Source organism: Narcine bancroftii, chromosome 3 (genome assembly GCF_036971445.1).
Source record: "Narcine bancroftii isolate sNarBan1 chromosome 3, sNarBan1.hap1, whole genome shotgun sequence".
Taxonomy (NCBI): Eukaryota; Metazoa; Chordata; class Chondrichthyes; order Torpediniformes; family Narcinidae; genus Narcine; species Narcine bancroftii.
In genome coordinates, this window is record NC_091471.1 from 204,598,211 (window position 1) to 204,610,784 (window position 12,574).

At 45.5% G+C, this 12,574-nt stretch overlaps 1 long non-coding RNA gene across 1 annotated transcript in view; it reads left to right on the forward strand.

Annotated features, from left to right (window-relative positions):
- The first annotated feature begins 245 nt into the window (after positions 1-245).
- Positions 246-12,574, forward strand: part of LOC138756363 (uncharacterized) — a 43,940-nt gene continuing 31,611 nt past the window's right edge. Inside the window, exon 1 of the long non-coding RNA XR_011353025.1 lies at positions 246-396. This is a non-coding gene — a long non-coding RNA (uncharacterized lncRNA). The remainder of the gene's footprint in view (positions 397-12,574) is intronic.

Sequence of the window (12,574 nt, forward strand, 5' to 3'; positions counted from 1 at the left end):
TCAGGTAAACAGGCAAAATCAATTTCATAGAAAAGAAATGATGTTTGTGGCGATTGCAGGAGCTGAAGGAAATCACTGCTGTCACACCGATGGTCGTTAATGACTGATTTTATTCAAATTCAGCACGCCTCTTTAAGGGGGCAGCATGAGCCCAGTCACCTGGTGCATTGTGACATCATAAGCGGTGCCCAGGGTGGGCGCTGGAAGGGATGCTGGAGTCAGAGAGAAACCCCTGACGATGCCATTTCCCCATGGCTGCCCCACCACGTGGCGATACAAGCGGGGCTCGTTCACCATGAGGATGTGTGCCGCCACAGTTTCGCCAATTTGTAATAGTTCTATGAGGAAGTCATGTTACTGTTGATGAAGGGAAATATGTGGCTCATGCTACAGGAGGTATGTTTACATGGGTGGAAAATTGTTTGTTATCTAAGAAAGGGGTTCTGAGTAAAACAGAAACAGAATAGAACAGAAACAGGTTTTAAATGTAACATGATGAATCACAGGATTGGTGCTGGAGCCACAGCTTATTACGATTTGTAAAGTGTCTGAATATTTTTAGAACAGATGTAGATTGATCCTTAATTGATAGGTAATTGAAGGATTACAGTGGATAGATAAGAATGTGGAGGATAAATTTTGATCTACCATAATTGAAGGGTTGAATTTATTTATTCATATGCTCGTTGTAGGGAAGAAAATCGGCTCTCCTGCAACTAGTGGGCATTGGCTTATATTGAGGGGATTCCTACTTAACACAGAGTTGACAAGGATTTTCTACCCTTATAGGGGAGAACTTCACTTGGGGATTCTTTACCCAAGACAACTTTGGAGTCAGAATCATTGATCATGTTGAAAGCTGAGAGAGACAATTGTTGATCTACATGAAGTTCAAATGTTACATGGAACAGCCAGGGAAGGTGGAGCTGAGGTTAAAATCAGCCATAATCTTATTGAATAGTAGAATAAGATTGAAGGGTTCTAGGGGCTATTGCTGCTTCTATTTCTTAAAATCTCATGGTCTTCAGGGGTATGCCTTATATGTGAAAACAATATGTTTGATTTCACTGGCCTGATAAGCCACTTATTTACGCTAAACTGCCATGTGCTTCATCATGAATTGTGGTGGTCAAAGAAGCCATCTCATTTTCGTCTTATCGGGATCATTTAAGAAGATGGGGTCTTTACAGTAATTGTCACATCCATGAGGAATTTTTTTAAAAAAAGGTCAACATGAGAAATTCATTAGCTGATTCACAACCCACAAAGATTTAAATGTGTGGCATATAAACCAGTGGATCTCAACCTTTTTCTTTCCATTCACATACCACTTTAAATAATCCCTATGCCAGTGGTGCACTGTGATTAGTGAGGGATTGCTTAAGGTGGTATGTGGGTGGAAAGAAAATGTTTGAAAACTACTGTTTTAATTGTACCTAATTAACTTGTTACGTGCACGGTTTCATGACTCCAAAGGAAATGGGCCAATGACAATTTTTCTCATGCAAAATATTTTAGTAACAATTGGGTCTAGAGCAGTGATTCTCAACCTTCCCTTCCCACTCACACACCATCTTAAGCAATCCCTTACTAATCACAGAGCACCGATGGCATAAGGATTTCTTAAAGTTGTATGTGAGTAGAAAGAAAAAGGTTGAGAACCACTGATATAAACCAAGGTGTTATCATTTCCACTGTATCACACCTAAATTACAAATTTTGCCTTGCTTTATGGACTAGCAAATCATTGGAATTTATGGACAACTCATTTTATAATTCCTGATCTTACTGTAGCACTCATGAACAGCAGACACATTTCTTTACCAGGTTTGAATAAAATAAAAATCTGAACATGATCAGAGAAAGTAACAAGACTGAGATTGATCAATAATGAACTTGTGTGATTTCTTCAATTTGGAATCAGTAATTAAAACTATTTTCCCTGACGCAATCTTCCGATGGTCCAAGGTTTCCATCCAAACCCCAAAAGCAGCAGAACACTGGGGAGAAAGTAAGTGGCAGGCTTCATTCCTCTAATTCCCTCCCCACCACCACCAACCCCCACCCCCCGGTAGGATTCAAAAGCATCGAGATCAGATTTAGGCAGATTTGCAGAGGAGAATCCAATCAACATTGCCAGACTTTATTCTTGAAATGAATATGCTCAGTTGCAATTTTTAATATTTTTAAGCATCCTCCTCCTTGAATAGACTCATTAGAAATTGGAAACAACAGTTTTTTTCGTAATATTTTTCTACTCTGCTCTCCATCCACGAACTGAATATCCAACCACTCTGCACACTGCAGTCTTAATTAGTATCAGGCAACAAACATCACAGGTATCTTTGAATTCTAATAGACTTTAAAGGTTTTTTCACATGGATTTAACAATATAAATGTAAATCCTTCAAAGGATATTTTATTCAAATCATGTTTGTATTAATGAAAGTGTTGTGGACTAATGAGATTTATGGTGCACATTAATTATGAAGAATCACTTTAAGACTTGGGGTTATCTTAATCCCTTAATTCTCTCTTCTAAAACCAACAGTTAATATTGTTAGATTAATAATGTGTAGCCGGCTGAAATAAGTACTGTTAAAATGGACTAAAATTAAATTCATGTCTGGTGCCTAGATCTTATATCATTAATAATGAAAGTCTGAGCAACATTATGCCAAGGTTTCAGTTAACATAACAAAGGCACATTTCTGTGTTATCTTTCTCAGTAAAGCTCTACTAGTTAATCACAGGGAGACTTAGGATAAATAAATGGACCACAAAGTCCCAAACTGCAACTTTGCTTCATACTCCCAGCATAGCCACTGCTGCTTCCTCTCCTCCCATTGGATTTCTGTGCCAACGTGCCCCACTTCCCCATTTGATCAGCTGCAAACCTTCACTCATCCCCTCCAAAAATGAATCAGTCTTCTTCAACAGAATAGATCTTTCTCTATCAACCTAAAAAATGCAGATAGCACTCAGTAAGTCATGTGCTATCAATGGGGAGTGAAAGAGAGTTGAGATTTCAGAACTGAATTAGATCTGAAAATCTGCATGCTTTCATTTGTAGAGAGGTGGTCTGGGGGTTAGGGAACAAATGTCTTTGATGGGATTGAGACAATGATTGTTTGGGAAACACGATTACTTGTATTACCTGTGATGTCAACAATCAGAGAAAAGAACATATAGCTACAGTATGTCTATTCCCCCCCTATCCTGCCACTTTCCCCTTCCACATCCCCACACCCCCCCAAAGCATCTGCCTCTTCCTCTTTCTTGCTTCCTTCATGGTCTGCATTAATCAAAGCCATTATTTTCATCAAAAACATCACTCAGTTTCAGAGTTACAATCCAATTTAGCCAAAAAGTCTACATCCAAGATTTATAGTTGATTAGTTCAGGGAGAAAATGGTCTCTTGGTACAAAATACAGCCAAAACTATAGAGCAGAATGACAGAACTGACACTTGGGCCTACCTGAGTCACAGTTATAATCCACTTGCTATCTATCCATAAGATTTGTTTCCCAAGTGAAATATCTAACTTACATTATGGATTAAGAAAAAAAATCTTAGGTACTTTGACAAATGCATATCTTGCTGGGTAAGGTCAAACACATTGTTGTCAAACAGAAACCAAACCAGGTACGACCTGAAGAAATAACAGTAGTAAGCTACACAACCAATTGAACACAATTCTATAAGATTGTGGCTGGTAATAATTGTGACCTCAGCTTCTGTTCCACTTTCAGCTAGTTCCCTATATCCCTTGAATTCCCCATAGAAAACCACTTTCAGCTTTCAGTCTCAGCTTTCAATATCTCAATAATTTTGCCTCCACAGCTCTCTCAGGTAGAGGATTCACATCCTCTGCAGGGAAAAAAAAATCCTTGTGTCAAGAATAGGTCCATCTTCTGAAATATGCTCTCTAGTTGTTGGAATGACAGATTCCCTTTGTAAAGGATCTCTATGAATACATGGATTTGGCCCTTGAAACAAGGCTGATCTGAAATTGCAATTGCTTACATTTGAGATGGACCTTTACATTTCTTTGCTAACATTCACTCTTTGAATAGATCGTTCTATTTGCCAGGTGAAGTAAACTGTATTGTGGATAATAATCTGGTAGAATTCACTATCAGTTATAGGCCTCACATAATTCTCATTTCGCCACTCAGCAAACACATATGAAAGTGGCTTGATTGAGACAAAATGAGATGAGATTTCATAAATTCAGAGCAGAAGGGGGGTCCATTTTGCAAGTTCTATTTATTCCTCTGCTCATTCTCACATTGAATCTCTTTTCATCATAAAACCGGAAGTCATAGGAGCAGAAATAGACTATTTAGCCCAGCGTTTGCCCCGCCATTTCCTCAAGGGCTGATTCATTTTCCCACTCAGCCTTACCGCCCAGCCTTCTCCCTATAACTTTGATGACCTGGCTAATCAAGAACCTATCAATATCTGCCTTAAATACACCTAATGGCATGGTCTCCACAACAGCCTGTGGCAACAAATCCTAAAGTGTGCCTCTTGTCCTGGAGACATCAACCATGAGAAACAACCTTTCTAGATTCAAAATGTTTCAATAAGATCCCTCCTCGATCTCCTAAATCCTAATGAATATAGGCCAAGAGCTGTCAAACGCTCCTCACAATTCTTGCATTCCCAGAATCATCCTTGTGAAGGGAAGAAAGTTTAGGGGTGGCATCAGGGGCAATTTTTTTTACACAGAGTTGTGGGTGTATGGAATGCCTTGCCATGGTGGGTGTGGAGGCTGAAACATTAGAGGCATTTCAGAGACTCTTAGACGGGCACATGGATGAAAGAAAAATGGAGGGTTAAGAGGAAGGAAGGTCTTTGGTTTTTTTGGTAGGAATATATAGGTCAGCACAACATTAAGGGCTGAAGGGCCCACACTGTGCTGTAGTGTTTAATGTTCTATGAATCTCCTCTGAACCCTCTCTAATTTCAGCACATCCTTTCTTAAATGAGCCGTCCAAAACTGCTCACATTACCTTCATATCATCTGCAAGCGTGGCCACAAAGCAATTCATTCCATAATCTAAATCACTGATAAACAGCATAAAAAGAAACTGCCCTAACACCAATCCCAGTAGAACACCACTAGCAACTGGCTGTCAACCAGAATATGATTCCTGTATTCTGACTCTTTACTCCTTGCCAATCAGTCAGTATGTTCCTTGTTATACCATGGGCTCTTATCTTGTTAAGTAGCCTCATGTGTGGCATCTTGTCAAAGGCCTTCTAAAATCCAAATGCATCACCTTTACCTAGCCTGCTTGCCACTTCAAAGAATTCCAATCGGCTTATCAACCAAGATTTTCCCTGAAGGACACCATCCCACCATGCTGGCTTTGGCCTATCTGGTCATGTGCCTCCAAAACCTCATCCTTGACAATCTTCCAAACCACTGATGTCAGGCTAATCGTTCTAAGATTACTTTCTGCTGCTTCCCTCCCTTCTTGAAAAGTGGGGTGACATTATAATTTTCCATTCCTCCGGGACCATGCCAGAATCTATTGATTCCTGAAAGATCATTACCAACGTCTCCACCATCTCTACTGCTACTTCTTTCAGAACCCAAGGATACAATCCATCTGGTCCGGGTGACTTATCCACCCAAGACCATTTAGCTTTCTGAGCACCTTCTCCCTTGAAATAGTAACTGCACCACTTCTCTGATACCCTTGGACATCTGGTACACTGCTAATGTCTTCCACAGTGAAGACTACTGCAAAATACTCATTCAGCTTCTCTGCCACTTCCTTGTCTCCCAGTATTATTTTTCCAGTGTTATTTTCTAATGGTCCTATATATACTCTCACCTCTCTTTTACTCTTGAGATACTAGAAGAAGCTTTTAGAATCCTCTTTGATATTCTAACAGAATCAGAATGTATTGTCGTGAACAGGTCACAAAACTCATTGTTTTACAGTAGCTTCATGGTGCAAAGATTTATATGAACCTCCTTACAAAATAAATAACAATGCAACCATAAAAGCAAAATAAAACACAGCACAGAAACAGACCATTCAGTCCTTCTAGTCTGTGCCAAACTATTATTCTGCCTAGTCCCACTCACCAGAACCTAGTCCATAGCCCTCCATACTTCTCCCATCCATGTACTTGTTCAAATTTTTTTTACATGTGAAAATTGAGCCCGCATTTACCACTTCATAAGGTAGCCTGTTTCACACTCCCACCACTCTATATGTGAAGGTGTTCCCCTTAATGTTCCCCCTAAACTTTTCCTCTTTTAACCATAACTCATGTCCGCTGGTTTGTATCTCACCTACCCTCAGTGGAAAAAGCCTACCAAAATTTACTGTATCTATACCCCTCATAATTTTAAATACCCTTATCAAATCTCCCCTCATTCTTCTACGCTCGAGGGAATAAAGTCCTAACCTGTTTAACTTGTAGTGAACCACTTGTGTATGTAAATACCTTGACCTTGTATGTTTGACCCTGCTCTAACTGGCCGGCTCGTGACTCCTCCCCTTTATTCCCCATAAAGGCTGTCATGCCACAACCCTGCCCCCAGTTTGAGTCCGGGTCAGTGTGAGCCAGTAAAGATTTTTGCTTCCTCAGAACATGGACAAGTATCTGAAATTGGATCACCTGGCAATTGACCCGAGAGTATCTGAAGCACCCAACAATTTGCTCTCTGGCATTGCTTCGAAAAATTCCTCACAGCATCTGCAGACGCAATCCAGGATGATGAAGGCAAGTTCCATCTACTGCTCTCATAAATCAAGCATCGGGTCTACTGAATGGTCTAGGACTGCCAAACTTACGGAGATGCCATAGACATTCTAGAAGACCAGTACAAGGTACAGGTGAATGAGGTCCATGCACGGCATGTACTTGTGGTGATATACCACTTGCCTACTGCAGGGGGCGATCTCTGTAACTGCAGGAAGACCACCGGAGGGCAGACTACACCTGGCCAGCTGTCAATCAGCTGACCCAAATAGGTCCCTTGGGGGCTAACTCCACCTGGCCGGGATATAGTCCTGAGCCAGCCTCCACTGATCCAGTCATTCGAGAGCCACCATCACAGCCACTACTGTAGCAGAGACTTTTAGCCAAATAAAGCTTGTTGTGCAGTCTTCAAGTTTGTGTCTGCATCACAATTTATTTGGCTAAAATTTAAACCTGCCATGGAAAAGCTCCTGACCATCGGGAACCTGGAAATCAACCCTCAGCACCCGGAAGCCCAGGCACACTTCAAGATCTGGAAGCACGCGGTCGAGGCAGTCATCCAGGTCCACTTTGATGTGGTCAATATGAACCAGAAGAAACGTGGTGCTCCGCACTAAGTTAGCCCTTAGTGCCTTCCAAGCCCTCAAAGACTGCACCGAGTACCCAGAAGCGATGACCACCCTGGAGGTAATGTACAAACATGGTATATGCCAGATACCTGCAAAGTATCCAAGCCCAGCAGTCAGGTGAGACATCTGAAGCCTATCTAGGGGTCCTGCATGAGCTCTCCCATCTGTGTCTGGCAGAGCCCAGGGTGAACAAAGGAGAAGTGGAGTGATTGATCAGGGACACCTGTGTTCGAGGTTTGTGCTTGATGACTGCCTGGCAGAAGCTGCTGGAAGACAACATCTCCTCACTTGCCAGAACTGTGGAGGTGGTCCGCTCCTTGGAGGCTGCAGCCCTCCATGCAGAAGCCTTCTACTCCCCCAAGCCTCCGCGTGGCCGGCCCAGAAAGCTTCCGTGACTCAGGGACCACTTGTGAAGAGAGCATCGCTACTGCAGGCAACCATCACCCTTGTAAGTACTGTGGGTCCCGGTATGGGTCAGGCCAACAATCTTGTAAAAACTGCCCGGCCAGGAATCTGTTCTACTTGCGATGTGGCAAGAAAGGCCACTACACGAATGTGTGCCTTCTCTAGGCCTTTCAGCAGCTCAGCGGCCCTCCATGATCACACCGCTAACTCCCCAGATGCCGCCACATGTGAGGACCGGACAACATTGCTCATCCCGCTACTTCCATCCTCCTCACCAGCCCCACTTCTGGTCCCACCCTCGAAATGCACCATGGCCATGAGTTCGCCATGGATGCCACCATACCTGCCAAAGCCCTGCCTGCCAGGATCAACAATGACATCACTTCCACTGGAGCAGAAAATGTCACTTCCGGTCAAGCCATGCCGCCACCACACGCCCCCTGCTGCCATCTTAGGCCTATCGGGCGTACTCAGTACTGCACCACACCCTCCACCCAGGACAGGATGACGTGGTCAACACGGGCACTGACCAAACTGCCCTCTCGATGCACCCCATGCCTGTGGAGGATGCCACCAGGTGCCACTCACCTCAACTGTCGGGGAGCAGCTACTCAGTCCCTGAGATGGTCCTAGCGGCCACTACACTTAAAAGACACATCCCACATGGACTCAGGTGCTCGACGATGAATGTTGCTATCAACGGTCAGGAAATCGGTGACTGGAATGTCCCTCCCAGCATGGCTCACTTCTCCAGGACTGGTGCTCCTGCGTAAACACACACAAGCCCACAAGGCTGACCCCCGGTCAAGCAGGCATTCCTCCTCCACGCCAATCACAACTACGCCTAAATCAGGTACCCTAGTGGCCGGGAGGACACCATCTCAACCAGGGATCTGGTTCCCGCAGGGGCACCAACACCAGTACAGCCTCCACCACCCCAGGACCACACCAACCCAACGCATCCTTCCTACCTTTGGCATCCGTGGCCATGACTCGGGGGTTGACCTATCTATCTCCCCTGCCCCTCCAGTGCTTTCCCCTCTTGCTGATCCAGGCTGACCTGGCCACTTCATGCTACCCCATGCCAACCACTCTGGCGCCCGCCCCAACTACCCCGACTAGCCCTCAGGCACCCAGCACATCCTCGCCAACCTTTGACCAGGACACCCCGACGGCCGCCGGACCATCTAATCTCTAATATGTAGACACCACCTGGGACTATTATTCAACCTCCCCCCCCCGGGCAATTTTAAAGAAGGGGTGAATGTGGAGATACACCATTAGCCTACTGCAGGGGGCGATCTCTGTACCTGCAGGAAGACCATCAGAGGACAGACTACACCTGGCCTGCTGTCAATCAGCCGACCCGAATAGATCCCTAAGGGGCTAACTCCACTCGGCTGGCTGTCAATCAGCCGAATGGGATATGGTCCTGAGCCAGCCTCTCCTGATCCAGTCACTCGGGAGCCACCATCACAGCCACTACCATAGCAGAGACTTTTAGCCAAGTAAAGCCTGTTGTACAGCTTCCTGCTGCTGCAGTGCATCACAGTACTCCACTCATGCAGGTAGCAAACTGGGGAGACATTCAATGACTTTGTCAGGGCCCTGCAGGAGCTTGTAAGGGATTGTAACTGCCAAGCTGTGAGTGCAGAACAGCATGCACAGCTATTGACGAGAGACACCTGTGTGTAGGGCGCCCGCTCCGAAAACATGAGGGAAAGGCTACTCAAACTGAAACAATTGAGCCTAACTCAAACCATCGATGATGGTGATGAAGGACACATTGGGGTTCAGAGAGGGTAGGGGTCCTTTGAAGTCCATACTGAGGCATTCAAAGGGATGAGTGGCCTTGATCAGGTGTAACCTGTCAGGCTGGTAGAAGTGCGGTTTATACTCCATGCAGACTCGGCAATTTTTGGTCAGCATCCTGATCTTGTCAATGGAATAGGGAAGGTTACAGGCCTTGATGAAATGAAAAAAATGGGTGATCCCAGGGTGGCAGAGGCCGTCGTGCAGTGACTGCAGTTGGTCCATCTGAGCACCGGCACATTTTCCCTGAGAGTGCATCAGGAGGCTTGATGTGCTTGCCGGGCCGGTATAGTATGTCATAATTGTAGGTGGAGAGCTCAATACTCCACCACAGGATTTTATTGTTTTTGATTTTACCCCACTGCTGATTGTTGAACACAAAGGCGACTGTGGTCAGTCAGCAGGTAAAATCTTAGCGGTGAGATAATGCCTCCAGTGTTATATGACTTCAATGATAGCCTGGGCCTCTTTCTCGATGGAGGAGTGGCGAATCTTGGGGACCTGGAGGAAAGCACCATGGGCCTGCCCACCTGGTTAAGTATAGTGACTAGGGCAAAGTCCAATGCACCACTCTCCACCTGGAATGGGATGGATTCGTCCACTGCGTGCATCGTGGCCTTTGCAACGTCAGCTTTAATTCAGTCAAATGCCTCACGGGCTTCTGCTGACAGGGGAAGAACGGTGGTCCTGATGAGGGATAGGCCTTCTCTGCATAGCTGGGGACATATTGGGCATAGTAAGAGAAAAACCCCAGGCACTTTTTTAGGGCCTTGAGGCAGTGGGGAAGAGGGAGTTCTAACAGTGGGCACATACGGACAGGGTTGGGGCTGATGATTCCATTCTCCACCACGCAGCCTAGTATAGCCATGTGATGTGTGCTGAAGACACTCTTCCCTGTGTTATACATCAATTAAGGCACTACGCAGTGTGAAAGAATTTCTGGACATTCCTGTCATGGTCCTGCTGGTCATGGGCGCAGAAAGTAATGTTGTCAAGGTATGGGAAGGTGGCCCACAACCTGGATCATCCACAATCCGATCCATCTCCCTTTGGAAGAAAGACACTCCATTCATGACCCAGAAAAGGACTCTGAAGGAAATAGTATAGCCAGCCATCCGCCTCAAAGGTGCTGTACTGGCGGATCTCAGGGCGAATCGGGAGCCGGTGGTATGCCGAATTAAGGTCAATGGTCGAGAATACCCTGTATTGTGCAATCTGATTGACCATGTCGGCGAACCTGTTGATGGTCTGGGAGTAATCTATGACCATCAGGTTTTCTCCCTGCTCTTTACCACTACTACCTAGGTTCTCCAGGAGCTCATACTTCATTTTATCACCCCCTTGCTGAGGAGGTGTCTCAGCTCTGACATTGCCGACATTTAATGGTGACAGGCTTACAGTCAGGGGTGAGATTAGCGAACAGGGGCAGGGGGGGGTGTCCGGAGCATGGAGAGGCCATATGTCAGATGTGGTGATCTGGCTTGGGGCTGCTGATTGACCACATGGGAAGGAGATAGTAGGCAGTTCACAAATTGCTCGTTACAGAATGTGAGGGGGGTTCCTTAAAGTCCAAAGGCCTCCCTTTCCTCCACTGGCAGGAAGTTCTCCCAGAGGATCTCCACGCCATCTGGTCTCTCCTGTGTCTGGCCACCAACGAGACACCTATCGAGAGATTCTTTACATTCCCCAGGAGATCAATGTCAGGAACGACCCTACCTACGTGGCTGACATCCCCTGGGTCAGTAGTACTACAGAAATACAGAATGTCCCAGAAGTCTGACCCACTAATCAAGAGGGTCCAGTTGCTCCGTGCCAACCCACAGTATGATTACATGGCATTCCCAGACAGATTCGAGGACAGAGTATCCATCCGTGACCTGGCACGTGCGGGAGCATCTGGCGAACCCCCCCTTCAGCCAACAGTCGGGTACCCACCCATCTCTCCAGGTAGATCCCTACCCCACTTCCTCGGCCAATCCACCAACTGGTACACACATGCTCACACCACCCCCCCCCCCCGAATGGCTCAGCCAAGCACCCTGGCTGGGCTGACCAAGAAGGAGCAGCCGCAACTGACGAGGGCCACCACACCACCGGAGGTACATCGGTCACAATGCCAAAGGAGGTCGCTGGACAGACTGAACTTATGAGGCAACCTGACTGCACCACACCCCCACTGGAACTTCCTCTTTAAAAGAGAGGGTGAATGTGGTGAAACCACTTGTGTATGTAAATACCTTGACCTTCTTTGTTTGACCCTGAACTCACTGGCCAGCTTGTGACTCCTCCCCTTTATTCCCCATAAAGGCTGTCATACCACAACCCTGCCCCCATTTCGAGTCCAGGTCAGTGTGAGTCAGAAACTCAAGGGATGCTGTCCATCTCTAGCCAATAAAAGCCTTCAGTTCCTGTACTTCAGTCTTTTGGTTAATTGATCGTGCATCAGAACCTTCCCCTGTAACTCAGTTTCTGAAGTCCAGCGACATCCTAGTAAATCTTCTCCTCACTCTTTCCATCCTTTTGATATTTTTCCTGTAGTTAGGTGACCAAACCTGAATACAATACTCCAAATTTGGCCTCACCAATGTCTTATACAACTTTAACATAACATTCCAACTTTTGTGCTCAATACTTTGATTTATGAAGACCAATGTGCCAAAACCTCTCTTTACATAAGCTCTCTATCAACCTATGATGTCACTTTCAGGGAATTGTGCATCTGTGTTCCCAGACCCCTCTGTTCTACCACATTCCTCAGTTCCCTACCATTTACCATGTATGTTCTATCTCGGTTTGTCCTTCCAAAATACAACACCTCACACTTGTCCACATTAAATTCCATCTGCCATTTTTCAGCCCATTTTTCCTCCTGGTCCAGAACCCTCTGCAAGATTTAAAAGCCTTCTTCACTTGTCCTCAACACCTTCAAACTTTGTGACATCTTCAAACTTGCTGATCCAATTTACCACATTATCATCCAGATCATTGATATAGATAA